The sequence below is a fragment of the Lissotriton vulgaris genome, chromosome 8, assembly GCF_964263255.1.
Source record: "Lissotriton vulgaris chromosome 8, aLisVul1.2, whole genome shotgun sequence".
NCBI lineage: Eukaryota > Metazoa > Chordata > Amphibia > Caudata > Salamandridae > Lissotriton > Lissotriton vulgaris.
The window spans coordinates 777,363,916-777,391,438 of NC_141696.1; positions in this window are offsets into that span (position 1 = coordinate 777,363,916).

Here is a 27,523-nt window from a genome sequence, read left to right on the forward strand (position 1 = left end):
CCCCAACCTGCAACCGACAGAGAGATCAGATGGGAGCCGAGCTGCCTAAAGTATCTGGGGGTCTATGTGTACCACGACCAGGCGGACGTCCTAGACGGCAATATTTGCTCATTGCATCCGAGCGCTGAGAGGCACCATGAGCTTTTGGACCACCTTGCCGCTATCGGTGGCTGGTCGTATCGCGTTGCTGAAAATGGTGGCGCTCCCTCGGCTATTGTATTACTTTCGGACGCTCCCGCTCTGGATCCCTCCAGCCACCTTCCGGACTTTGAATTCTATGCTGGTGTCATTCCTCTGGGGGTCGGGTCGCCGGAGGGTGGCGCTTAAGACCCTGATGAGAGCAAAATCGGAGGGGGGCTAGCGGTGCCGGACTTTGAGAACTATTATTTAGCCGCCCAACTACAGACTTACACTCAAGAAGTTGCGCGGGAATTCCGGGGACCGGAGGACGGGAGAGGGTGCAGCATGCCTAGGCACGTCTTGTCCTATGTCGCTTTACGGCAACGGCTGGCCTTGAGAGACCTCACGCATGAGGAACGGGCCATTCGGTCCTGCTGGAACCGAGTACATGCTCATATACGGCTGAAACGCCCCTATGCTCCGGAGATCCCGTTGGGGATGCTCACTGCCCTGCCGCACGGTGGTGATTGGTCTCGGTTGAGGAACTGGGAAGATGCAGGGCTGCAAGTAGTGGGTGACCTATACGAGGAGGGTGTCTTGTTGCCATTCCAGTTGATACTGGAGCGCTTTGATGTTCCTCGCGGCGATTTCCTCCTGCACGCGGCAGTGGTAAGGGCGGTTCAGGCACACTGGCAGACCAGGCAGGAGGAACCCCCTACGTCAGAGGCATGCCAATACGTCATGATGTCGGCTGGGACGGTCAAGGCAGTAACGTGTCTCTACTCCAGATTGATTAATGCGGGGCTGCCCCCCCTGGAGGTCCTCCGGACCAGATGGGAAGTTGATATTGGGAGGGATATTCCGGAGACTACGTGGGCCCAGCTGGTGCGCCGCGCATGGAAGGGCACTCGTCATGCCCGGTTTCAACTGGTCCACTACTATATTTTACACCGAGCCTACTTGACCCCTGAGAAAATTCGGAAATACTTTGCCTCGGATTCGGCGGTTTGTCCCAGATGCCGAACGCCAGCAGCTACTTTAATACATATGTTATGGTCTTGTCCAGCGCTGTCCTCTTACTGGTCAGCGATAGGAGATACCCTCAAGGAGGTAACTGGGAGGGACCTGATAATGGATGCCGCGGCTGGAGTATTGCACTGGTTCCCCCATACTCCCAGGAACAGGCTCTAGAGTAAATTTATTGACCTAGGTCTACTGCTGGCAAAACGTGAGATCACTAGACAGTGGAAGGCATGAGTTGGTCCAACGGCCACTAAATGGCGCAACGAACTCTTGAAATGGGCATCTGGAGAAAGCACCCTTAGGTACCAATGTTAGATGTTAGAGGCGGCGCAGGAATGGGATACGCTGGTGCAGGCCCTGCGCGATTACAACACTTCCAGCGACTCAGATAGCGATGATGATGCACGCACTCAGGTCCATTAACCTTCTTTTACCATGTTCTCCTTTACGATAGGATTTGTTCCCTACCGCTAGCTCTAGACACATGCTCAACACACCAACGGCGGGGTGGGTGGGAGGCAGGAAGGCTAGGCGCTGTTCTTTCATTTTCATGGGAAAGGTAACGTTCTTGTTCGTTTGGCTCGGTCCCTCTGGGGGGGTTAGACTGCGGGGGAGGGGGGGGAGTTTTCTATAGTTATTTGGAAAAGCAGATGAAGACTTACATTACTCCTGGCAGATATCACATGATGATCGGAGTATTCTATGTGGGACATTAGGCAGCGCCGCCCAGCCTCCGGGATGTGGGCTGAAATGCTGTGTAACCCGTTTACTCTTTGATGCGGTCCCTTTACTACTATTGACGCTGTTTTTGCAATTGGATGTCAGCAAGTAACTTGTACCAATTCCTGCAATAAAAATATATTTAAAAAAAAAAAATCAATGGTTTGCAACAGCAGATGCAGTTGTAAACTATCAATACATTTCTTTACAAATCAGAAATGAGAGGTGGCAAACGCCTTTCATGACCCTCCTATTTGAACTTCAGAAATGATTGCACAGGTGCTTTTACAAGTCAAAAGAATATTTCAAATCATAAAAGGAGTTTGAACATAATGATCAGTATTTTGGGGGCACAAACCCAGTGATTTTGTGATATGAGGCCCTTAGTGTTAAAACTAGCTTGGAAGCAGTCACTTACTTATTAGTGTAAAGGTCCCAAATGATTGGAGGTTTCCGAGTTATTTTGACAGACATGTCATAGAATGCCACGCCATTACACCATGGGCCAATACACAGTAACTTGAGATGCCCTTTATGGAGCTGTCTCATGCTCCACAAATGCTCCTACTCATTTACGTTTACCTGCAGAGGTGGCTAATGATAAACATGATTAGAACCTTTGCAAGACTAGGTGACATTGTTTACTGATCTACCTCTATGCACTCGCTCGTATTTACAAAGTGATTGTTATGTACCAGGGCCAGATACAGGATTACCAAAAGGCTCCATATTATCAAAGCACCCCTTTTTGTGCAGCAAATCAGGCCTTCCTCTGCTTATTAATTAATATTCAGTCCGTTCAAATCAACAAATCAGACTAAAATAACTTGAAAACAATGATTTATAAAAACAAACGTCAGAAATGGAAATTATGTATCCCAGTGTCATCTGATATTTCTGATCTTATCAAAATAGAAACAATTGCATAGGGTTTCTTATGAAGTCACCAAAATAGTATAATTGAAAGCCTTCATCCGAATCTCTAGACAGAACGAAAGAAAACTATGGACCTGATTTAGAGATTAGGGGATCGAGTTGATTCCCTTGGGATGGTGGAGAATAATACCATTGCCATATTAGGGTCCACTGCCCACCAAATTTAGAGTAGTCCACAGGTCCAGTTAGCAACTCTCAATATTAACAGGAACTGCTGCTATGTTGGTTCCTGTATATGCACAAAAAGTAGGAGAAATCATAACATCACACATGACGGCCGGCCACCAAACTCTTCAAAGCTTTTTTGTTTTTCAAAAACCAACTTTCAATGTGGGTATTTGTTTTTCAAAAACATAAAACCCCCCACATGTTTTGAGCTTTCTCCAAGGATGACAGGGTCATTTTTTTGTCACGTAAAGGCAGTTAAACCCCAAATAGTGGGTTTGGTATACAGTTTTTCCATTTGATGACCCCTGCTCTATTGGGCCATCAGAGGACTCTTCCCTTCAAGGAACCACAAGCAAAGGAATTGGACTATAATTAATTGAATTAAATGTCATTGGTATATGTATGGATTTTCCCTGTAATCAGAGGAAGAACTATATAGCCATTAAAGACACAGAATAAAATTAATTCACAGAGATATTTTATTAATTGACTTTATTACAAATATTGTAAGAAATAAGACACCGAACAAACAGAGACATTTTACTACCTCTATTATTGTGATCTACAGATCAATCATTTCACAGTTCCATTTATATACTCATTTTCCAGGACGTGTATGTAGCAGCACTACTGAGGTTTAGAAGATATTTGGGGGTATTCTCTTTCAAATATCATACAACATATTATAGTGAGTATAACTTCTAAGTCAAGATCGATGTGAGATAGGGCTGCATAATGTCAGTTTTGCTCTTCAACCTAGTCATTGACTGTGTGATGTGACGCATGAATAAAGGCCAAGTCAGAGTCATTAGCTGGACCTTGGTTCTCTACAATGGAGGACTTTCACTATGATGAGTACCCTGTCTTGCTCTCTTATACACAACAGCATATGCAGGGGGCAAGTGGGCCTGAAGATCAACACAGGGCAATTAGGAGTCATGCTACTCAATATTCCAAACCCTTCACCAATTAAGGTACGTAGAGAGGACCTAGCCATGATTCATTTACCTAGGAAGTACTATCAGACATGATGGTGGAGAAGAGTGAAAAGGCCAGGAATGCTTTCAGGATGTGTACGGAGGTCATCTCAGTACAGAATCAACACAAAGCAGAGGATTTACTAGAGCTGCGTTAAGTCCACACTCTTGTATGGATTGGAATGCTGGTGGATGTTGAAACGCCAAATCAACAAATTGTCAGCCTTCCACAATAGAGAAGAATCCTGCTCATTTTCTGGCCACAAACCAGTTCTAACAAGTTACTGCTCACTGGACGCTAGCAAGAGAACATGGACATCATGAATATGAGAAAACACTTAGATGGATAGGACACACCATCAGAAGAGAACATGACTCCATCTCAAGCACAGCTCTCCTCTGCATCCCAAAAGGCAAATGGAGGAGAGGTAGGCCAAAAAACACTTGGATGTAAACTATGGAAACATAAATGGAGGCCCTAAGTCACAGTTGAGGAACAGTAGAAATACTTGTGCATGACAGCCAGAATATGAGGTCCTTCATTGCTGCCCTAAGTACATATTGGGGTAACTGACTTTAAATAAGTCCTTCATTTGTCATTTTGTAGATGTAGCTGACAGTTAACCTTACTTCTAGGTAATGGCTCTCACAGCAGTAGCAATAATGCTGGCTACAAGGAAGAAGAATCAATAAACACAGAAAGAGTGAATCCAAATTAATAGCATTACATGAGGAGTCACGGATTTTTTTTAAAAATATCCCCCACTCTCCAGCCTAGTTGGTGACATGCTTCATCATACGGTTCCCATCCGAGGGGCCAAATGCCTCTCGGGTGTGCTGCGATGCCTGGTTACAGCGGAGCAGGTTTTTTAGCTGTGCAAGGAGTGAAAAATAACACCATGAAGCTTAAAATTACCTTTACTTGTCCGGAACAAATCTAATAATGGAGAACTAAGGTAAGATTAAAAGGTGGATGTTTCACTTGGTTTAAATAACAAATAACATCCTGTGTGAATAAGTGATGGCCTGTCTACATCTTTCAGCCTCCTTACGCAGTTAGCAAGGCTTTCATCAGGACCAGGTGAGCCACGGGGTATGCACACACTAAGGTGCACCCTCACCTGTGGCAGGGATTACCGTTAACTTACGGTTTGGACCTTCAGTGTTGTCTGAAGGAAAAAATAAATCTGAAAGAGAAAAGCACATATCAAAGTATTTTCCCCATCTGGTTGGTTGACTATAGTGCTGTAACACAAAAGATGCAGTGACACACGTGCTATCATATGTGCTATTCATCTGTGAACTCAAGAGGCTATTTAGTGCCTATTGTGATTATCGTGAAGTGCATCGGTAATAGCACCATCCATTCATTCCACTTGGAGAATGTGTAGTTACCAAGTCTTGTGTAAAATCAAGCAAGAATATCCAAAACAACAGCAATATGAAGCAAGATATATCAGCAAATGGCTGTCATCAGCCATCCTGAGAAGTCTTCAGGCATAAACAAAAGGGCATCCCTACTTAAAAAATGTGTCATCTTTAACAAGATAAACCTCTGAACTACCCCCACTCCTACCATTTATGATATGTAGTCAATCAGGGAGAACTAATGAGAAGCCCTTTGTTAACAATGACCTAATAGACATTCCATGGATAGCTTTTTCAACATCCTACCGCACTTCAGTTCTGCATCTCCACCCTTTATCCACAGAGATGTATTGAATACACTTCCAATGTCTTGGAAAGCTACATATACTTTCCATCATACCATCCAGAAACTATCCTGCTGATCCATGCACTTAGACTTACCACTAAAGGAGTCTGACTACTACACACTTGCTACACATTCCTCACACATACACACGTGGATTGTCAGCACAGAGATCTGGTAGTCACATAGACTACTTTACCCATCTAGACACTCAGTGCCTTTTTGCTGGCATTTCAAATGGTTCTGCTGCACATATATCTTCACCACCCTTCATCTAGCACTCAGTTACACAGACTACTCGTCTGGTGTTGAAGGTATTACTACTGGCCTTGGTTCCCAGTGCTAACAAAATGGCAATCAGAACTGTTTCTCACTCAGAATCCCTCTTTAGGCCACCTGAGATGATCCATCTTGAGCCGCCCTCCCCACTCTTCTGTTCATCAGAAGCTTATCATCCTGAGCTCCCCATTCCCCATTGCCAAAGCCATTTCAACCTCTTTGTTAGCCATTAACCAATTTATCTTAATTCATCCATCTGAGTTATTCAAACCCTTTTTGCCATCCTTCACAGACCACCCATCCACTTTAAGCCTCACTGTGAAGTTTCAGTCCCTCTGCTCTGAGATCCACCCTGAGACTACTGAGGCCTCATCAGACAGGGTCTTCTAGCAATTCAGTGGTAAAAGTATAACAGTCCTGCTTTTTATTCACTTTGCATGCTCTGTTTTCTTTAGAAAATACGTACCATTTCTATATGTGAGCTGAAAAGCACAGGCTTCTAGTGGTTGAGAGTATAAGAAGAATGAATAAGAACCATTTACAAAAGGTATATCCTAATGTATATGGCCTAAAATAATATAGGTGTTCTCCAGTTCCCTGTCTTCCTCCTTCTTCTCCAGGTCTTCTGTGCCTTCTGGTGTTGCTCCTTCTCCTTGTTATATTTCATGTCCTCCTTTTGTGAGTTGTTTTGGTCCTCCTAATCCTCATTCTGACCCTGGTCCAACAAGTTATGGTCATGTGGTACTATTTTCCTTAAACCGATGTTCCTGGTATTAGTCCTCTCTGACCCTGGTCTTCCTGAACTTGCTCCTGGCCTATCCTTGTATTAATCCTTCTTGGTCCTCGTGATCTTGGTACTACTGAGCCTCACCCTGTTCCTTCTTCTCTGCTGAGTCCTTCTCTACCTAACCCTATTGTCATAGTTCTTCTAAGTCTGGCACTCCTGGTCTTCCTGGTTTTGGTCATACTGATTCTCCTTGCCTGGTCCTTCTTGCCCACCTGGTACTGGGTCCACTGGTCCTGTTTCTCCTTATTAGGTCCTCCTGGGCTGGACCGGGTCATGTTGATCCTGCTCTTGTCCCGTTGGTCCTTTTGTTTGTGGTTGTCATAGTTCTCCTGCCGATTGCCAAGTTAGTCCTGATACCCTAGTTCCTAGTCCTCCTGCTCCACTCGGTTCTTCAGGTCCTGATCCCTTTGGTTCTGACCTCTTGGTCCTTCTAGCATTGCATGTGACCTGCTTATTATGATCCTTCCAGTCCACATAGTCCTCTCCCCTCTGGCACCTGGTCTTAATGGCACTAGTTACCTGTTCAGGATCTGACTAGTTCTCCTAATCCTCCCCCAAAGTGTCATGATCCTCCTGGCCCTGGTCCTCCTACTCATTGTCATCCTGTTTCTGCACGAATGGGCCACTTAGTTTTGTTCCTCCTTTAGCAGGTCATCCTGTTCTTAGCCACCCAGATTGGTCATCCTGCATCCTGTCATCCTGATGCTGTTTGTCCTGGTCCTCATTATCCTACTCATGTTGGTTCTCCTTCTCCTGGTATGTCAGGTCCTGATACTCTTGAATATCTGTAACTGTATCTTCCTATTCCCTTGTTGTGATCCCATGGTCCCTCTTTGCCCTGGTCGTCTTAGCTGTTACCCGGCTGGCTCTGGCTATCTACTCCTTATTCTCCAGGTCCTGTTCTCCAAGCCTTCCTCACTGTCAGTCTTGTTTGCATAGTAAGGGTCTTCCCATTCCTAGCCGTCACAGTCCATGTTCTCTTCCTAGTTTTGTGACCATTAGAATTGATCCCTTTTTCTGGTCCTCCTTGTTTGGGCCTTTGTATGTCAAATTCTCTTAGTTGTAAACCTCCTGGCCATCCTGATCCTTCCAGGCACCCTTCTCCTTGCTCTTCCCCTTCCTTCCTGATCTTCTTGACCCTTCTCCACCTCGTCCTTCTGATACTTCCCACCCTGCTCATCTGATTCCTACTTCAAGTGTTCCAGTCCTGCCTGTTGATTTGGTCCATCTAAACATCTTAGACAATGCCCTCTTAGCCCTTGTCTTCCTGGTTTTGATCATCCTTGTACTCCTGGACCTGTTCCTTGTCCTCGTGGACTTTTTGGCAATACACCGAATGTTCTGGGCCCTATTGGTCCTGGTTTTCTTTGTTTTGGTCCTTCTGAGCCTTGTCATTTGATACTGGTCCTCCCCTCCTATCCAAGACAGGTTCTTAGTCTTCCTGGTTCTGGCTGTTTTGACCCTCCTGATCTTTCTCACATTGGGCCTGCTAGTTGCAAGTCTTGGTCTTTCTGCTCCACATAGTACTCAGAACCCTGGTCCTAGGGTCATGGTTCACCCTGGAACTCTAAGTCCTGATGCTGGTCCTCTCGGTGCTGATCCTTCTACTCCTCCTTACCCTGGTCCTCCTGAAACTGATCTTCCTTGGTTATCCTGGTCCCCTAATCCTATTGGCTATAATTCTCATGGTCCAAATCTTACTAGTCTTCCTAGATCTGTTCCTGATCCTTCTGACCCTGGCCTTATGGCTCCTTATCCTCCTGCTCCTACATAAACTGATCATGGCCTTTCTTAAGCTGGTTCCTTTGAGCCTGGCCATCCTGTTCCTCATCTTCCTGGCCACCGTGCAGTGTAGACTAGACCACCAGGTGTGGTCACTGTGTTCCTGATATCCTTGGTTCTGATCATTCTTTTCCTGCTCATCCTGGTCCTCCTGCTCCTGACTCGCAAGTTCCTAATTCTCTTTGCCCTAACCTTCCTGCCCCCTAGTGTTTTGTTTCCTGTTCCTCTTAGAATGTTTCCTTTTGGTTGTCTGTATCACTGGTTGTAGCAATCTGTTATTTCTGGCCAATGTCATGCTGTTCTTGTTTTTTATAGTCCTTATTCTTGTCAAGAGACAGCTCCCATTTTCTCTGATCCTTTTCCCTTGTGTCCTTATAGTTTACGTTTTCCTGGGCCTAGTTCCCCATTGTTGTGGTCTCCTTGGTCTTCGCTGTCTTAGTCCTTCTTATCTTATTTTGGTTGTTATCATAAATCTTATTTTATTCTAATCCTGATACTTCTTGTTTCCCCTAGTTTTGGCCCATCTGGGCGTGTTTGTTTCAGGGCAATTTTGACCTGGTCAACTTGTTCTGGTTCTCCTCACCCTGAACATCCAAATCCAGATATGGCAGGTCCTGGTTTATCTAGACTCCTATGTCCTTGGCCATTTAGTCTTTGTCCTCCTGGTTCTATTCCTTGTCCTAGGCGTACTGCAGCCATTGATCCTATCCCTCTTGATCAATGTTCTCCTTAATTGGGTGCTCCTGAGCATGGTTGTTTTGGTCCTTATACTCCGGTCTTCCAGATTCTGGTTGACCTTCTTATAGCTGAACCTCATTACCCTGGTCCTGGTACCTGTAATGACTTCTCCCACCACTTGGTAATTCAAGCCCTTGTCTCCTATGTCTTGATATTCATGACCCTCTTAGCCCAGTTTTCCATCCCCCTGATCATGCTCCTTTTATCTCACCTGGTCCGCCATGCTCTGGTCTTTTGGGTGCTCTTGGTACTGGTCTGGCTGGTCTTTCTAGTCCCTTTCCTCTTTATCCTCGTCTCCTGTTCATTGCCCTCCACGTACTGAAATTCATCCTTTTCACTCTAGTTCTGATCATCCTGGCCCTAGAACTCCTTGACGTTTAGTTATACAATACCTTGTCTTGGCTTATCACAGATCATCCTAGCTTTCCTAGATCTGATGTTCCTTGACCTCCAGTTCATGCTAGCTTAGGAACTTCCTGCCCTTTTACTTCCTTGTCTGTCTGGTCATCACTCCCATGTACTCCTGCATCTAGTCCTTTGGATTCTGGATCTCCTGTTTCATACGCTCCTAGACCTTTCTATCTTACTCACCCTCATCGAACAGTCTTCTTGGTCCTCCCCCCTGTTTTATCTATTCACCCTGTTTGCCTGTCCCTAATCATTCGGTTCCTGGTCCCCCTTGTCCATGTATACCTGGTCTTAGTTCTAGTACTCCTTTTTCTGGTCCTCACATATTGCTTCTTCTGGTGTTGGTGCTCTGGCCTTGCTTTCCCTTGCCCTCCAATTTGTCTGGTCCTCCCGCCCCATCCTGCACTTATAACGCATTCTGGTCCCCTGGTTTGCCTGTTCTAGTTTAGTCATGCACGTCTGACTGTATCCTCCTCTATCATGGTTCTCCTGGTAAAGGTCCTCCTAGGTAAGGTTTTCCTCACTGTCAGTGGTCCACACCACCAGTGTTGGACTGAATTCTGCTTAGAAAAAATGTGTGAGAAACAAATGACACCTCACGGAAACACCACCAACGGGGTAACTGGTATGTAATTTCCAGACAAGCCCCTGTCTCATCATCGGTAGTCACTTGATTCTCAAAGAAAGTAGAAAGAAAGAAAAGAAGTGTCCAAAACAAACAACCAAAGATATGTGACAAACAGTGGAAAGCAGAGGCATCTGCTAGTAACAAACATATAACATAAACAAGTGCATAAAACACAGCATAGGGTTCCCTTAACCAACTTTATTTATAGGGAAGTGATTATATGCTGCAATACTAAAAAGGCTGGTAGCTATTCATGCATACCATTACCTATTGCCAGTGCCGACATGTTTCACTGCCATATCAATTTAAGCAGTTTCATCAGGGCTGAACTTATATGCCGCCACTGCACTTTTGGACACTCGTTCTGTGTGAACTGCCAAGGAAGAACAGGCATAAAGAACCAATTAAAAACATGTAAACCTACTGTTTGTTAGCCGTATGTAAGATATGGTGTATAACCCTTGTTTACCCAGAGTCAGCCTAGTTGTTCATACCAGCCGCCCCGGGGTTGAGAAGGATGCAGGGGTACTCCAAATGTGAGTTCTCGCCTTCACTTAACATTAAGCTTTCTGCTGATAGAGAAAAAAGCGTTTTCACAAATTTGTAGGAAAAATAAGACCGGACAAACAGTCTTATTACTGTGTGGCTCACAACTCATATTCAGTCATTCATACTGTTTAGTGGTATAAATTCAACACCATTCAACTCTTATAAAAATGTCTTATGAGGAGAACTCATCATAGCCTCTAGCTGTCAAAGTACTGGGCAAGATGGGTAGCTTAAAACTGCCTAGCTTGCTACCTAAAACCGTACTCAACTTATCAGAGCGCGACTCCCTTTCTATTTAGACAAGTGCACAAACGCTGCCCTGCCCACTATGCCGGAAGTCAGAATGTCCGATCATGCTTCTATTTGCAAACTACAAGCACACTGCCCTGCCCATAATACCGGTACCGGCTTGGAACCGGACGACCATGATACTCCTCACCGTGCTACCGCCGTGTAGACGCTTTTACTCCTCCACATCGTATCGAGACCCGGACGCGCTGAAGTAGCAGCTTACAGGGGTCTCCACCCTCAAACACACGTCACGTGACACAGGTGCCGTAGGCGGCGGCCATGTTAGAATAGTCAAGGCGGATGTGGGGAATTGTCTATAGGCGACCAGGCGCGGGGGTATTATCTTTTAAACCTTATACCTAGCGTGCGCCCACACTCAGTAGAGGTTCAATATATTTACCAGAAGCTTTTTAGTGGGTATAGCACGCATCTACCACGGAGGCCTGTTACAATAATGTATATGGCGGCCATCTTAGAATGGTTCCATGGTCATACTCAGTAGAGGCTCTTTAACCTCATTGCTGCGGCTGATATTTTTCTCCCATGCTGGGCCCCAATGATAATGGGTGTTCTCGTGACGGAACCATTCCATCATCAGCACAGCTCAACCAGGACTGATGACGGAATTGTTCCGTCACCAGCATCGAAGGGGTAATGATTACACCGTACGTCTAGCGGGGAAGCCTGATACAGTGCTCTATATGGCAGCCATCTTCGAATGATTCCATGGTTAACGGGCATGTCTGTGATCTAGATTATAGTAATGTGTGTATATAAGACATGGCTATAGCTGTAAAAGCAAATGTCTATATATAAAGGAATCAACAACCATTCATGCCAGGTAGAAACTTAATTCTGCAGCTGTACAAGAAGAGAACTTTGTACGTCCCATACCAATAAGGACTTCCTACTCAGTATATACTCCAGTCCCTCTTTATTAAACGCCAAATGTTCAGAAGGCAGATAAATTGAAGAAAGGAATAATATGCAATAGCCATATCGAAGGCCCCATTATACCAGCATATAGGCATGCATCATCCATGAGACCTCGACTACATGGGCAGGGAACAAGGACCGGACTGATACTAGACTCACAGTTTAACCCTATTCCGTTCGATAATTTCATTTAGCCAAAATTGGTCCGTTTTTTCGCTGTAGATCCACCGTGCTTCCTTTGAGAGTAAGATGCTTTCAATGTTGTGGGGGGTCCCTTTCACCTTTTCTAACACTGTCCAATTGAAGGGGTGTTTCTCTGTGAAGCAGTGTTATACCAGCTTTGTTGTTAATTTGCCTGCCCTTATGGTACTCAGATGTTCTTGTACTCTCACTTTGATCTTGCAGGATGTAAGTCCTATATAGTGTAAACCACATTGGCAAGTCAATCTATACACTACTTGAGTCAAGTTACAATTGCTGAAGTGGTTAAGAAACCATTCCTTTCCAGATGTAAGTCTCACACTCGTGCTCTTCTTGGTGAGTGGACAAACGGAGCACGTCCCACAAGGATGATGACCATTAGGAACCGTCGAGATTGGATTAGTTCTTTCAGTGGGGGCCCGGGAGTGTACAAGTTTATCTTTCAGATTACATGCCCTCTTAAAGGCAAATCTAGGTGGTGGCGTTTGGAATTCATTATCCGATAACAAGGACCAATGTTTCCGAATGGATTGCCTTATTTTGGTTGCCATTGGATCGTATGTCATAACAACCGGTACACATTCTTCTCTAGGTTTAACTACTTTTTCCAAAAGGGCACTCCTCGGTGTACTTAGAGCTCTTTTTTAGCTTGTTTTACAGTCTTTGTAGGATAGTTCCTGTTGGTGAGTTTGGATGCCAATTCTTCCGATTGTTCAAGAAAGGTGTTAGTGGCGGAGCAGTTACGTCTGTATCTCAGAAACTGCCCCACGGGCAGGTTATCTCTGAACCCCCTAGGATGGAAAGAATTGTAGGACAGGAAAAAATTCCTGTCAGTAGGCTTCTGGTGTACACCGGTGTTTATCATGTTGTTTCTATACTCAATATCTAGATCCAGATATACCGCCTTGTGCCTGTCATAGGTCCAGGTGAACTTGAGATTGGCATCTTGCACATTGAGCCAATTAAGGAATTCAAGCAGATATTCTTCCGTGCCTGACCAAATGCAGAGCACGTCATCTATATATCTCTTCCAGAGTCGGAGATTACTCTGGAAGGGGTTGTTATTGTGATAGATGACGTGCTCCTCAAACTGCCCAACGTAGATACAGGCTAGGCTGGGGGCCATTGTGGCTCCCATAGAAGTCCCCGAAACCTGGAGATAGAGCTGGTTTTTATAGCTGAAGTAGTTTCTTGTGAGGGCCAACTCAATGCATTGAAGTACAAATGCCTGGGTGGTATCATAAAACCATTCCTGGTCACCATGGGTGCGGGCTGCTGCCACCAGCGCCGCGTCCTGGGGTATGCAAGTATATAAAGATTCAATGTCAATAGTGACAAAGAATTCTTCAGTTGGATCGCACTGGGTGTCCTCCAAAATATTCAAAATGTCAGTGGTGTCTTTTACAAAAGATCTCTGGTTGACCACGGATTCTCTCAAAAAGAAATCAGCGTACTGGGAAAGCGGCTCTAGCACCGATTGGATCCCAGCAACGATGGGGCGTCCCGGTGGCGGGCGTGTAGGTTTGTGAATTTTTGGGAGTATGTAAAAGGACGGAGTCCTGGGGTTGGTATTAACCAGGAACTCCGCCTCTTTTACAGAAATCCATTTTTTCTCCTTTGCTGTTCCTACCATCTCACGGATGATTTTCAATAAGTCTTCCAAAGGATCCTTATTGAGTGGTTGGTAGTTGGTCCTTACACTCAAAAGGCGCATAACTTCTGCATCATAGTCAGCAGTGTTGAGCAGGACAATTGCCCCACCCTTATCTGCTGACTTTATGGTCATGTTATGATTGTTTTGGAGGCTCTTGACTGCTTCCCAGTCTTCCCTTGACATGTTTTTGCGCACAAACTGTTTTTGAGTTTTCTCTATTCTATCTATATCCTGGTGGACTCGTGACTCAAAAACAACTACCTCAGGGCCAATGGATGAGGCAGGTGGACAGAAGGTGGAAGGTTTTCTCAAATTGGTCCCATAGGAGGTATTCTAAAACGATTTCTTGTCCTTGAAAAATGTCTTCAGTTTAATTTTTCTCATCGTTTCGTGAAATTCAATCCTGCATTTAAAGGCATCATGGGTACTTCCCCTATGTGAAGGACGAATATTACCAGACGCCACAAGATCCCCAGACTTTTGGGGGGCGACAGGGGCCGTGGAGCAAGACAACAAACGAGACGGACCCCAAACCACTGGACTTTTGACAACACCTCCAGTGAAGAAGAAGAAGACACACCACAAGGTAATCGCGTGAGATTCAATCAGCAGAATCAGAGTAACGAGGATCTGGGTGCCCTTTTGAGGTCTTTTTTGTCCCAAGGCCAAAGGAACAACCATCATGGGGGAGGTCAAGTTGGGGGAAGAGGCAGAGGAAACCAACCCAATCAACCGAACCAGCAACGCCCACAATGGCAAACATTCTCGCCCAGGCTGACCCGCAGCAGAGGCAGGATTCAGAAATAAGGAGTAACATCGTAGTCAATCTCTCTGGTCATGTCCTCACAGGGAATGAGGAGAGAGTGCTCTATAAAGGCCTTGGGTTTATTCCTACCCCTACCCATGATGCCTTTAAATGCAGGATTGAATTTCACGAAACGATGAGAAAAATTAAACTGAAGAAATCTTTCAAGGACAAGAAATCGTTTGAGAATACCTCCTATGGGACAAATTTGAGAAAACCTTCCATCTTCTGTCCACCTGCCTCATCCATTGGCCCTGAGGTAGTTGTTTTTGAGTCAAGAGTCCTACAGGATATAGATAGAATAGAGAAAACTCAAAAACAGTTTGTGCACAAAAACATGTCAAGGGAAGACTGGGAAGCAGTCAAGAGCCTCCAAAACAATCATAACCTGACCATAAAGTCAGCAGATAAGGGTGGGGCAATTGTCCTGCTCAACACTGCTGACTATGATGCAGAAGTTATGCGCCTTTTGAGTGTAAGGACCAACTACCAACCACTCAATAAGGATCCTTTGGAAGACTTATTGAAAATCATCCGTGAGATGGTAGGAACAGCAAAGGAGAAAAAATGGATTTCTGTAAAAGAGGCGGAGTTCCTGGTTAATACCAATCCCAGGACTCCGTCCTTTTACATACTCCCAAAAATCCACAAACCTACACGCCCGCCACCGGGACGCCCCATCGTTGCTGGGATCCAATCGGTGCTAGAGCCGCTTTCCCAGTACGCTGATTTCTTTTTGAGAGAATCCGTGGTCAACCAGAGATCTTTTGTAAAAGACACCACTGACATTTTGAATATTTTGGAGGACACCCAGTACGATCCAACTGAAGAATTCTTTGTCACTATTGACATTGAATCTTTATATACTTGCATACCCCAGGACGCGGCGCTGGTTGCAACAGCCCGCGCCCTGGGTGACCAGGAATGGTTTTATGATACCACCCAGGCATTTGTACTTCAATGTATTGAGTTGGCCCTCACAAGAAACTACTTCAGCTATAAAAACCAGCTCTATCTCCAGGTTTCGGGGACTTCTATGGGAGCCACAATGGCCCCCAGCCTAGCCTGTATCTACGTTGGGCAGTTTGAGGAGCACGTCATCTATCACAATAACAACCCCTTCCAGAGTAATCTCCGACTCTGGAAGAGATATATAGATGACGTGCTCTGCATTTGGTCAGGCACGGAGGAATATCTGCTTGAATTCCTTAATTGGCTCAATGTGCAAGATGCCAATCTCAAGTTCACCTGGACTTATGACAAGCACAAGGCTGTATATCTGGATCTAGATATCGAGTATAGAAACAACATGATAAACACCTGTGTACACCAGAAGCCTACTGACAGGAATTCTCTCCTGTCCTACAATTCTTTCCATCCTAGGGCGTTGAGAGATAACCTGCCCGTGGGGCAGTGTCTGAGATACAGACGTAACTGCTCCTCCACTAACACCTTTCTTGAACAATCGGAAGAATTGGCATCCAAACTCACCAACAGGAACTATCCTACAAAGACTGTAAAACAAGCTAAAGAAAGAGCTCTAAGTACACCAAGGAGTGCTCTTTTGGAGAAAGTAGTTAAACCTAGAGAAGAATGTGTACTGGTTGTTATGACATACGATCCAATGGCAACCAAAATAAGGCAATCCATTCGGAAACATTGGTCCTTGTTATCGGATAATGAATTCCAAATGCCACCACCTAGATTTGCCTTTAAGAGGGCATGTAATCTGAAAGATAAACTTGTACACTCCCGGGCCCCCACTGAAAGAACTAATCCAATCTCGACGGTTCCTAATGGTCATTATCCTTGTGGGACGTGCTCCGTTTGTCCACTCACCAAGAAGAGCACGAGTGTGAGACTTACATCTGGAAAGGAATGGTTTCTTAACCACTTCAGAAATTGTAACTCGACTCAAGTAGTGTATAGATTGACTTGCCAATGTGGTTTACACTATATAGGACTTACATCCCGCAAGATCAAAGTGAGAGTACTAGAACATCTGAGTAACATAAGGGCAGGCAAATTAACAACAAAGCTGGTACAACACTGCTTCACAGAAAAACACACCTTCAATTGGACAGTGTTAGAAAAGGTGAAAGGGACCCCCCACAACATTGAAACCATCTTACTCTCAAAGGAAGCACGGTGGATCTACAGCGAAAAAACTGACCAATTTGGGCTGAATGAAATTATCGAATGGAATAGGGTTAAACTGTGAGTCTAGTATCAGTCCAGTCCTTGTTCCCTGCCCATGTAGTCGAGGTCTCATGGATGATGCATGCCTATATGCTGGTATAATGGGGCCTTCGATATGGCTATTGCATATTATTCCTTTCTTCAATTTATCTGCCTTCTGAACATTTGGCGTTTAATAAAGAGGGACTGGACTATATACTGAGTAGGAAGTCCTTATTGGTATGGGACATACAAAGTTCTCTTCTTGTACAGCTGCAGAATTAAGTTTCTACCTGGCATGAATGGTTGTTGTTTCCTATATATATAGACATTTTCTTTTACAGCTATAGCCATGTCTTATATACACACATTACTATAATCTAGATCACAGCCATGCCCTTTAACCATGGAATCATTCGAAGATGGCTGCCATATAGAGCACTGTAATAGGCTTCCCCGCTAGACGTACGGTGTAATCATTAAAGAGCCTCTACTGAGTATGACCATGGAACCATTCTAAGATGGCCGCCATATACATTATTGTAACAGGCCTCCGTGGTAGATGTGTGCTATACCCACTAAAAAGCTTCTGGTAAATATATTGAACCTCTACTGAGTGTGGGTGCACGCTAGGTATAAGGTTTATACGATAATACCCCCGCGCTTGGTCGCCTATAGACAATTCCCCGCATCCGCCTTGACTATTCTAACATGGCCGCCGCCTACGGCACCTGTGTCACGTGACGTGTGTTTGAGGGTGGAGACCGCTGTAAGCTGCTACTTCAGCGCGTCCGGGTCTCGATACGATGTGGAGGAGTAAAAGCGTCTACACGGCGGTAGCACGGTGAGGATTATCATGGTTGTCCGGTTCCAAGCCGGTACCGGTATTATGGGCAGGGCAGTGTGCTTGTAGTTTGCAAATAGAAGCATGATCGGACATTGTGACTTCCGGCATTGTGGGCAGGGCAGCGTTCGTGCACTTGTCTAAATAGAAAGGGAGTCGCGCTCTGATAAGTTAAGTACGGTTTTAGGTATATCTCAACAAAAGGAGAGAGAGGGTTTTAGGGCACTCTTAGTCCCCAAGCAATATACAGGTAATCAAAGGAAGAGTGACCATAGAGATAAAGTATATGAAAGAGGTGGGTGTCGCACATGAAGTCTGAGGCCAGTTGTAAGTGGTCCGATGGTAAGACCAAATTTCAAGAAAAAATACACTGTTTTTTCAGGAAACCCTCACTCACCCTAGTGGTGACATGCTTCATCATCGGGTCCACCGGGAGAGATCGAATACCTCCCCGGTGTGCTGCGACGCCAGGAGACTGCGGAGCAGGTTTTTGTGAGAAGATGAAGTGTGAAAAAATACTGAGGTTTAAAAATGTCAAAGGTTGTACCAAAAAAAACTTTATTCACTGGTCAACCTGACATATTAAAAATAAGAGATGTGAAGGGAAACTAGCCAATTACTTTATACTGGTGTTTACCCTGTAAAGAAGGTCAACATGTTTCTGCCCGTTTTTATGTGTTACTTTACTGGGCTTTCATCAGGACCGGTAAGCGAGTGTGCCAATGACAGGAGGGGCGCGCTAAGGCCCGCCCTGCCAATGGTCGTGAAAGTTAAAAATAGCACTATGTGTAAAAATGGTGCAAAAAGAAAGAGAAACAAACTCATAAGTAGTGGGGTTTTACCTCTTTTGCGAGGAACCTAGGAGTTTGTAAAGAGATAGATCCACGCCCCATAGAACACAGGAGGGGGGTGGGAGCGACAATGGCACACCGCCCGCAATGCTCAGCACCCGCTCAGCACCTAGCTTCACCCTCGCTGGATCTCGAGATCCAGCGAGGGTGAAGCTAGGTGCCGAGCGGGTGCTGAGCGTTGCGGGCGGTGTGCCATTGTCGCTCCCACCCCCCTCCTGTGTTCTATGGGGCGTGGATCTATCTCTTTACAAACTCCTAGGTTCCTCGCAAAAGAGGTAAAACCCCACTACTTATGAGTTTGTTTCTCTTTCTTTTTGCACCATTTTTACACATAGTGCTATTTTTAACTTTCACGACCATTGGCAAGGCGGGCCTTAGCGCGCCCCTCCTGTCATTGGCACACTCGCTTACCGGTCCTGATGAAAGCCCAGTAAAGTAACACATAAAAACGGGCAGAAACATGTTGACCTTCTTTACAGGGTAAACACCAGTATAAAGTAATTGGCTAGTTTCCCTTCACATATCTTATTTTTAATATGTCAGGTTGACCAGTGAATAAAGTTTTTTTTGGTACAACCTTTGACATTTTTAAACCTCAGTATTTTTTCACACTTCATCTTCTCACAAAAACCTGCTCCGCAGTCTCCTGGCGTCGCAGCACACCGGGGAGGTATTCGATCTCTCCCGGTGGACCCGATGATGAAGCATGTCACCACTAGGGTGAGTGAGGGTTTCCTGAAAAAACAGTGTATTTTTTTTTTAAATTTGGTCTTACCATCGGACCACTTACAACTGGCCTCAGACTTCACGTGCGACACCCACCTCTTTCATATACTTTATCTCTATGGTCACTCTTCCTTTGATTACCTGTACGGTTTTAGGTAGCAAGCTAGGCAGTTTTAAGCTACCCATCTTGCCCAGTACTTTGACAGCTAGAGGCTATGATGAGTTCTCCTCATAAGACATTTTTATAAGAGTTGAATGGTGGTGAATTTATACCACTAAACAGTATGAATGACTGAATATGAGTTGTGAGCCACACAGTAATAAGACTGTTTGTCCGGTCTTATTTTTCCTACAAATTTGTGAAAACTCTTTTTTCTCTATCAGCAGAAAGCTTAATGTTAAGTGAAGGCGAGAACTCACATTTGGAGTACCCCTGCATCCTTCTCAACCCCGGGGCGGCTGGTATGAACAACTAGGCTGACTCTGGGTAAACAAGGGTTATACACCATATCTTACATACGGCTAACAAATAGTAGGTTTACATGTTTTTAATTGGTTCTTTATGCCTGTTCTTCCTTGGCAGTTCACACAGAACGAGTGTCCAAAAGTGGAGTGGCGGCATATAAGTGCAGCCCTGATGAAACTGCTTAAATTGATATGGCAGTGAAACATGTCGGCACTGGCAATAGGTAATGGTATACATGAATAGCTACCAGCCTTTTTAGTATTGCAGCATATAATCACTTCCCTATAAATAAAGTTGGTTAAGGGAACCCTATGCTGTGTTTTATGCACTTATTTATGTTATATGTTTGTCACTAGCAGATGCCTCTGCTTTCCACTGTTTGTCACATATCTTTGGTTGTTTGTTTTGGACACTTCTTTTCTTTCTTTCTACTTTCTTTGAGAATCAAGTGACTACCGATGATGAGACAGGGGCTTGTCTGGAAATTACATACCAGTTACCCTGTTGGTGGTGTTTCCGTGAGGTCTCATTTGTTTCTCACACATTTTTTCTAAGCAGAATTCAGTCCAACACTGGTGGTGTGGACCATTGACATTGACCTATATAGGTTATAGTACTTGTTGTTCTGTGTCACTGTCAAGGAGAATAGGCTTTCCTTTTTAATGTTAATTTGGGCGGAGTACAGTGCATTGTCCCCTCATAAATTGTAGAGGTCAGTAATAGGTATCAGTACATATTGACTGTTCTTGATTTAGTCACTGATATGCTTTGACGTCCGTGGACTGGGTCTCTTGTTGTATGACTATGTTTGAGTGGAGGGCGACCCTTTCCTTTTTCCCTCTGAGCTCCCATTGAGAATTTGAAGGTTTTCCTCACACCTGTGGCACTGGTCCTCCTAGTTCCCATAATGTGGGTCACCCTGGTTCATTTAGTCCTTGCTATTCTGGTTTAGGATCCCCACGTTGGACCCTCATGGACCTAATGATCCTAATTCCACTGGGTCTGGACTTTCTGGTCCTTTATTTCCCACCTGGTCATAGTGATCTAGGGTCTCCTGGTCCTGTCAGCCCTAGTCCTTTCTGTTTGTGGTTTTCACAATCCTAGTCATTTCTTTTCTGGTCTAGTGGTCCTCCTTGACCTGAACAATGTGATCGTGGTCCTCTCGTCTCTGATCTTTCTTTCCATTAGTTTCCTGCTACTGTTCCCCTTTGGTCTGTTTACCGTGGTCTACTACTCCCACCCTTGATGGTCCTCCTAGCTGCCAACATCTTTATGGTTCAGGCCTTCTGTTACTTCTACCTCTGGTCTATCTGTTCTTTCGGACCCTTGTCCACTGGGTCCACATCCCTCTAGTCCAGACCCTTCTGACCTTCCAGACCTTCTCACCCTTGTCCGTTAACCATCGTACTGTTTGTCCTCATCTATTTGTTCCTAGTTCCTGGGCCCTTCTGGCATTGGTAAACCATGTCTGCTTGGAGTTGGTATCCCTGTGGCTAGATCATCTTGTCCTGGTCCTAGTGGCTCTAGTTGTGCAAGCATTTCTTGTGCCATAATTCTCCATCTAATTATCATATTCTTCCAACTAGTCCAACTCCTTCTTTCCCTAGTTCCCTTCCACAATGGGCCCGACTACGATGTAGGGCGGAAAGCCATCCGACAGCTAATCAGAGGCTTTCCACCCAATATCAATGATTTCCCTCCAACCGCCGTATTGCGATTACATGTGGACGGAGGGAGACCTGTGGGGAGATTCCGCTCCGCTTCCGAGGGTCTCACAGAGCCCGTCGGGGTGGGGGGTGTAATTGTAATCATATAAGCAATGTTCCCTCTAATTGTTTTCATCTGCATGCGGAAATAAAGGCTCTATGTGCATTGTAGCCTAGGATCCGTGCGTTGAAGAGATGCAAAAACTCACTATGCAAGAGATCACACTTCATTCAGATTAACTAATAGTTGCACGTAATAGTCACATTTTAATCAGACATTCAAATGCATTTGTATTTTACACAGAAATGATCATACCAGCAGCTTATCACTTTTACTCCACTAACACCTACACTCAACAGGTAAAAAAATGACAGGTCTCAAATATTTATGTCATTAAGTAAATGTACTTTGAATTGTATGGGAGAGTATTCAAAAGAGCTCGCAAGTTTTCCTATGCAAGGTGTGGGTAGCTAATCCAGTCATGTTTGCTTCCTACTATTGGTTAAGTGGCCATTTGCTCACCACAAGATGAAAACAAGACTGCTGTTAGAACACAAAGTGAAATAAACAGGATTGCATTAGCTAGCTATTCCTGACATTGGACAACAGGAGATGAGCCCCCTTGACATTGAAAAGCAACAGATGACAGCAGGAGATAAGTCGTCCGATGATAAATAGTCCTGTTACGTAATGATACATATAGGACATCAGGGTCCCCAATATTTGGAGAATTTCCTTGGGTGTATAACCTAGTCCCGCATTTCCCAAACCTAGTGCTGCAAGCACATTTTTGGTGAGTCTGGGAAGTCCTTTGACAAATTGCTGCTTATGCTTAAAACATGGGGATTGGTGTTTACTTTTCTTTCTCTAACTGCAAAGTGCGAGGAGGATTTAAAGTAAATTATGTGACAATCTTGCTGGGTGCAGGGAGTATGAAAGGAATGGCTGAAGATTATCATATTTTAGCAACTCACAACAAAATGTAAATACTTGTAAATTAACTGTTTGCATTGCATTCAACAATTAGGAATCCAAAATGTAATCACATTTTTTTGCAATTCTGAAGTATGCTGGAAACAGAGATTTTAATAGTATCAAACAAAATCAAGACACTTTACTTGGTAATGAACAAAGGGCAAATATTCAAAGAAACTTGACTTCTACGCCTTATCTTTTCTGTTCTATATAGTTTAAGCAATAAAACTGCATGTCTGTTTAAATTTAGTGGCCATATCAATGCAAAATGTGCTGCCTGTAAATGACAATGTGATACCACACAAAGCTTTGGTTGCATTAAAAAAACATCTCTTCTCATGTCCATTAAAGTTAGGTGGGTCATGAAACTTTGTTGTTCTAAAAATTGGGCCATGGCTCTTAAGAGTTTGGGAAGCAATGCCCTAGTCTATTCTGGGAAGACTTGTCTCATTTGTCATTTGGTACTTTAGACTATGGTCTTGGAGGATGCAAACAACAACAGCCCAAGTCTTCCTCTCACTCTCTCGGTCCCCAGGCTTGAGGGTCCAATTGAGGCAGATTTACAATAACTGGCGCATCCCTGCATATCAGCAGGGATGCTCCAGTTATTGTGCGTCAGGGCTCCGCCACCATGGATGCGCCGCATTTACAATGCGGGGCACCATGGGCCAAAAACGGACAAATGCGTGACGCATCTGTGCCATAAAGGCGGCGCATTGCTGGAGTTGCTTTGCAGGCGCGACGCAGCTCCAGCAAGTAAAGTGGCTGAGTGATTTCACTCAGCCACTTTTAGGAGGCGTTCCTGCGCCGGAACGCCCCCCCCCCTGCGCCGGAACGCCTACTTCTGGCGCAGGGCTTTACAATGTGACGCATCTCCCAGATGCGTCACGTTGTAAATACCCCGCACCATGGCCCCTCTTTTACACCTCCGCTGCGTCATAAAAGTGATGCAACGGCGGCGTAAAAGAGGCGCAAGGGGCTTGTAAATCTGCTCCCAATTGTTTACTGGTTGAGCTAACCATGCCTTACGTTTGACAGCAGCAGGTAGGCCAACCATGTCTGACATTGGACAGTCAGAGATAATCCAGCTATCCCTCACATTTGACAGCTGAAGATGAGCAAGCTGTGCCTCACAATGGAGAACAGGAGACTTATACACACCTCAGAACTGACTCGAGACATGACATATGATTTTCTTTGTTTTTTTTACTAGTCTTCTTGTGTAATAATTGCCATACCAAACCATAGTAATATCCTTATATGACATTAAACATGTGCAGCACCATCCACTTTAGGCTTCACAGACTGATTTTCTTTTGTGATAGACACTACTTTATAATTAATTCAAAAAGTAAAGTGGCAAAGGAACTATGGATACCTTTGGAATATTCACAGCACAACAGTCAAGATAATTAAGCATGCAGTTGTACCCACAAAAGTACACCTCAGACACCACTCATTTAACCGAGGCTGCAAAGTTAGCACATTAGCAAAAAGCTCAGCACTTGAGAGTTCATGACTAAGCACATTATTAAATAAGAACCAGTGTAGTGAATCACACACTAAAAGCGTGTTTACACTTTTACTGAACCATGCTGACTTGTTATCATAATGGCAATTTAAGGTACCCCGGGGCATATCTACAAGCCCCTGCGATAATAATCGCTCAGCGCACTTAGCGCAATTATAATTATCGCCAGCTTTCGCTGGATAATATCGCAGAGATAGCACGTTATCATCAACGCCTATGATAATCGCACAGCGATAGGCAAAACCTTGTAGATAGGGCAGGGTGGTATCAAGGTTATAATCCACCACCCACAGGCTATTATGGCTTAGTCAGATGAATAGCAGGCGTAAGGAAACCTGCAATAAGCGTGGTTAGCGCTACTTTTATCGTCACTGCACAGGTTAGCGTAATTTTCCTGGTTATTTCTGTGTGTTACGCCCACTTTGCAAATCACTAGCGTTGCAAAGCTGGGTGTAGAGGAAACGGCCGCAGAAGCATGAAAACACGCAATAGCGTGTCTTTGCTGATAGGGCGATAAAATTATCGCTGCTCTTTTCCAGAAAACGGCTGCTAAATCGGTAATAATTTTATCGCGGGCCTTGATGATATGCCCCCCTGTGACCAGCAGACACTTCCTCAGCACCATGTTGATTCTGTGTGTGCTTTCCACAGCCTGAAGACTCAGTGATGCAGCAAGGCTGCAACAGGCTCAAATGGAGGCAAGGAAAATGGGCCTCCTTCCACATAGTTTAGAAGTAAAAAAACCCACAATAAATGGAGTGCAGTTGACACAATGCTTTTGACCTCGGGAGGATGAATGGATGAGTGGAGTCTCTAGGATCCAAACCTTTGACCATAAGGTTAAACACAGATATTGTTGTTTTTTTCCCCCTGCAGCCCCTCTACTAAAATTATGTTTCGTATTTTATCTTAATACTTAGCAATCCCAAATCTTAGAGGCTGAAATGTAAAAAGCAGGAAGACAGAATTATTTTTCTTTCAACTTTGCGAGCATAAGGCGCGTATTTAGTTGATGATTCTTGGCTGTTACACGAGGGTTGAAGTAGAGTGTGTCCCGTGAGAGAAGTGATGGTGAGAACAGGACACGTCAGACTCAGGAGTTGAACTAATTGATGCCTGAACAAAATAGTGCTTCATACAGGATTTCGCCCCTTCTAAGCACTGTCAATAACTGATGTGTAGGAATCACTCACTGAGCTGATAGTTCACTGGTGTAACAATAGCCCCTGCAGCCCCCTCACCACAAATACAAACTGGCTCTAAGACTGAGCTGGGAGCAGGAATGGGTTGTGGGGCGACGCTGACCACGGCCGATGGGGCGGGTGCCAATGTGTTTAAATAGCAGCAGCAGTGACATTGATTGACAAGAGAATTGTGTGAAGCTCATCCTCCATTCATAGCCTTTGTGCTGCGTTTTAATCGCCTGCCGCCCCTCCGGCGCTGCACTTGCTGTATTATGGCCATGGGCCTAGACGGCAGCCCAATTTTTACCTAATATGCATGACACTGGGCCTGCCCCGAGATGAAGGTTCAGCTTGGGTGGCTGCTTAGTGCTACACACTCACATTTGTGCAAGGCATGTACACAATGCTGCACCACTGCTGCGTGGTGACGATGAGCACATGCAGCGTGGCTTCAGGGTGGGGTACCGGAGGGTGGGTCAGTCATGCACAGGTTGCGGTTGCGCACATCTCACAGTGATATTTGAAACTGGACCGGACCGAACCAGCAACGCATCTACTGCGCTCATGGACCTGCCACTGTTCAGACTGTGGCCAATGCCACAGTAGTAAGTGTTCAGTAAGCACAGCCTGCACTGCAACTGGTACTACTACACCGGCACCTGACCCATCAAGGTAGTATATTTTCAGTCACCTCACACTGCTTTCACTACTAAGACCCGTTGAATGGTGCTGATGGCGGGGAAGTGTACTGGGATGGCGGCAGTATTATTGATGCCTAATTCCCTGCCCCTCCGGCCTTCCCTATTAATATCATGAAAACCTAGAGGCACAGTGCAGGATGCTTTTCCTGTGCAGGGCCCAGTAAGTGGACACAGGGCAGAATTGTGCTGCAGGGAGAGGGTGAATCTTCCTTTCCGGCACATTGAGAGACATTTGAAAGCATGGGCAAAGTGGGCTCCAGCCTAAGTACCCAGCCTTGCAGGAGGCCCCCTGATAGAGCCAGCTCTGTCCTGCAGAGTCTTGCCCTGATGACCTTGAATCATAAATATTTTTAAATCCCATTTCCTACAATTTATTCTTAAAGTGGGTGATCTGTGAGAGTCTCTTACATGCAATTTGCAGAGAACTGTTGTCTTCATGTTTGACCAGTTACTGTAAAATATTTGCTCCTTAACCCCTCCCATGCTGGTGACGAACCCCAGCCGTTACGCCCCGCGGTGGGCATGTGCTGATGACGGCTGGGGTTCGTCACGGCTCCGCCCTGTTCATTTGTTTACCGCACAGTCGTAAAATCGCAGCAGAAGCGAAAGGGTTAAAAAAAGGCATTGTTTGTTTACACTGGTTTGATTTTTATGCTGCTGAACTTGTTTCAGTCAGTCAAAAAAATCTTGCACCTTCAAAAAGGGAATTGTTTGCTTAAACTGAATTCTTTTGCTGCTCAACTTGCTGCTGTTTTATAAGTCACTTTGAAATACTTGTGCCTTCAAAAAGGGAATTGTTTGCTTAAACTGGTTTGATTTTTATGCTGCTGATCTTGTTATTGTTTCACAAGTTTACTTTGAAATATTTGTCCCTTCAAAAAAGGAATTGTTTGTGCAAGGGTTTGATTTGTATTCTGTTGAACATGTTATTGTGTTGCTAGTCACTTTGAAATATTTGCACCCTCATGCACAAACCAAAGGGGCATAGGTTGACTAAACTGGATTTATGTTTGTATGCTGCTGCCTGCTTTACAGTCATTTTGAAAAATGTGCCATAGTTTGATTAAACTAGCTTGATTTTTGTAAGCTGTTGCATCTGTTTTTGTTTGATGATTCACTTTGAAATATTTGCACCTTCGTCACAAACAAAAGGAGCAATTGTTTGACTAATCTTGCTTCATTTTTGCATACTGCTGGACTTGTTTTTATCATGCACTTTGAAAGTATTTTCATATTGATGCAAGAAGTAAAAAGGGTATTGTTTTACAAAACACACTTGATATTTGTATACTGCTGGACTGGTGATTCTTTTATTATGCGCTTCGAAAGCATTTGCACTTTTTCCATTGCTTCACCAACTACAATTAGTATAGATTGCTAATAGTTTTTTTTTCTACATGATGTGTTATTTACGGTATTGTTTGCACTTGTCTGTAATATGTGCGCTTTAAATCTTATAATTATCAGTATTCACACAATAGACATGATAAACATTATAGACATGATAAATACAAACAAACATCTGCATCAACGTTCTGAAGCATTCAAGCAATATTAATCCTCAGCCTTATTTAGCAGCGTGTTTTGTGCTGCTCTCTAAGAAAGCCATGATGGCTATTGCTTCCTCAGTTCATTTTAAATACTATA